Source organism: Tiliqua scincoides, chromosome 16 (genome assembly GCF_035046505.1).
Source record: "Tiliqua scincoides isolate rTilSci1 chromosome 16, rTilSci1.hap2, whole genome shotgun sequence".
NCBI lineage: Eukaryota > Metazoa > Chordata > Lepidosauria > Squamata > Scincidae > Tiliqua > Tiliqua scincoides.
Window position 1 is genome coordinate 1,581,829 of NC_089836.1, and position 2,873 is coordinate 1,584,701.

A 2,873-nucleotide genomic window follows, 5' to 3' on the forward strand; every position below is an offset into this window, starting at 1 on the left:
AGCAGAAGAACATGGCTCACCTCTTGGGAGATTTCCAGGTGCTGCTTGGCATACCGTAAGGCTTCCTCATGGTTCCCAAGGGCAGTGTAAGCATTTTCTAGACTCCAGCAGGCTCTTCCTTCTCCCACCCTGTGAAACCAGCAAACAGTTTTTGTTACTCAGCAGGAAGCATGATTAATGTCCTCCCAGAAGCTCATGATTTGGGGTCTGTGTTGACCAGCACAGATGAGACACACACACAGCTTGGGGGTGAGCCGTGTAGCTGCACCAAGATGCACCCCAAAGTAAATCAAGCTCCCCAGTGGAGCAACCACTGCTATCTTTGGAGAGAGAGGAAGGTCCTCAAAGCTGCAAGGGACACACAGAACATCAACCTGGGAAGTGGTTTCTCGTAGCTGAACCAATAGAGAGGGTCCGGGCTTGTGGGTTCTGCTGTGATCTCCTCCTACAGTCACAAACTCCATTCCATTTAAGAAACTCCCCTCCATTTCAGAAGCAGTTTTGCCATGCGGGGAGCAAGTGCAGGACAGAAACTGAGGACCACTCCAAAAACCACTCCACAAAACCAGGTAGGTAGGTTGGCAACCTTCAGTCTCGAAAGACTATGCTATAAGCCTACAGTACCTGGTATTCCCAGGCGGTCTCCCATCCAAGTACTAACCAGGCCTGACCCTGCTTAGCTTCCGAGATCAGACAAGATCAGGCATCTGCAGGGTAACAGTCCACAAAACCATTTCTCTCTTAACAGTTGAAACACCTTTACACATATTAACACCTGCCCTAGGCAAACCCTCTGCCTCTCTCTAGTGGTTTTGCATGGTCCATCACAGCCTCCCTCTTCCACCTGGTTTCACAAAGTCCACAAGGCAGGACCTGGCCCATGTGAGTTCTCTGGGCTCCAAATGGCCTCCTCCCTCAATCCATAGGATGCAAAAGCAGTCAGTAGGACAGAGGACAGGCAGCCAGACCAAAGCCTGTCAAAGTAAGGCTGCCAAATGTTTCCACAACAGAGCTCCTCTGCCTTCAACAGCTGCAGGGTCAGCAGAAACCCAACCAGCCTGGCTTCCCCAGCACTGGGCTTTTCAGTTTTTGCTCAAACCAAAAACCTGCATCTTGCAAGGACAGGACAGAAGAAAGCCAGCAGCACCCTCTGGAGGTGACAAAGAAGAACTAAATGCCCAGCGATAGTCATGCAGACGGCCTGCAGACCACCCAGCTCCAACAGGCCGCTCATGGCACCAACTTCTGCTTCAACTCACTCCCCAGCCTAGTCCACTTGTAACCCACCAGCCATGCAGAGTGTTTTAGAAGCCCAGCCGTGGGGCTGCAAACTGGCAAAGTACCCAGCAGAACACAAGGCACAGCTGGTTGTTTGGCAACCTTCAGCTTCAAAAGACTATGGTATAAGCCTACAGCAGCCGGTATTCCCAGGCGGTTTCCCATCCAAGTACTAACCAGGCCTGACCCTGCTTAGCTTCCCAGATCATGGTAGAAGCCTACAGCACTCGGTATTCCCAGGCGGTCTCCCATCCAAGTACTAACCAGGCCTGACCCTGCTTAGCTTCCGAGATCAGGCATGTGCAGGGCTACTGGGAAGACATTCAGTTCCATGGGGCACACACGGTGGGCAGGCCAGGAATGACTCCAACCCCATACCGCACTCCTTCGATACCCTCTGCCCCTTCCATACATTCTCCCTTTCCCCCTTCTCTGTGGACTGGTCATAACAGCCAACACCAAGACTGCCCCAGATCTTCCCGCTGCTATTTCTCCCCACCTGGGTTCCAACTTGGGGAACCTGTTTGCTGCCAATCCCCACTTTTGACCGAGGTGCTGGCCTCCCAAAATCAATCACTAAGGAGATGAGGTCAGGCATTCCTCCCCCTCCCCAGCCCAGACAAATGATGGAAACTTTCCTGGTCCAGAAGGCTTTTTACAACTGCTGTTTGAAGTGGCCCCTTCCTCAGCTGTATGTTTAGACTTTTACTATCCACTTTTAACTTCCTGGCAAATTTTATCCATTCTATTCCTACACATGTGGGGCAGCCACTTTGTTTAATTCATTTATACCTCACTTGCAAATTTAAAAAAAAATCAATCAAAGCACCCTCCAGATATGGAGAAATAGGGATTATGTTTTCTTCCCTGTACATCTCTGTTCAAGTCAGGATCAGGAGGGGATCCAGATTCACACCTGCCTGCAGGGAGGTTAGGAAGGGAGGTCCACCTTGGGAGTCTTTGCAGTTGGACAAGCTCTAGCAGGGCTCCTCTGTTGCCAACATCTAGCTGACCTTGTTTTGCTAGACTCAGATTTTGCCTTGTTGCCTCTGAAGAACAACTGCTTGAACTGGGAGCTCTGACTTGCCACAGGCCTGCTAGAGGAGGAAGCCCTTTCCCATGGACAAAGATCACTGCTCTGCTCTTCCCAAAAAAAGGGGACATTGCCCTCCAAATCACCTTCCTGGGTCTGACCAGAATGGAGATTCATGAGCAAGAGGACCAAAGCCTCATCTGCAAAGCAGTATCCCAGACCCCCGACTCTCACCTGTCTCCAAGCTCCTGGGCAATCAGCAGGTGCTTCAGGTGGTACTCAATCGCCTTTTCATAGTCCTGGAGGAGGGTGTATGTGTTTCCAAGGCTATAGCAAGACTGGGCTTCCACTGCTTGGTCCTTCAGCTGTCTGGACAGCTGCAATGTTTTCCTGGATTAAAAACAGAGGGAGGTGAAAATAGGCGCCCACCACATACGCCCCCTTCTGCATGCAAGGGATCTGCTCAGGTGGTCCAAAGCTAGAAACCTACACAGAATTGTGGCGGAAAGGCCATTTTAAGGCCCATGGATCAAAGAGGCTGCCCAGAGTTTCCAGATGCGGC

At 51.1% G+C, this 2,873-nt stretch overlaps 1 pseudogene; it reads right to left on the reverse strand.

The window, feature by feature from the left end:
* Positions 1-612: 612 nt before the first annotated feature.
* Positions 613-730, reverse strand: LOC136635715 (5S ribosomal RNA; annotated as a pseudogene).
* Positions 731-2,873: the final 2,143 nt, after the last annotated feature.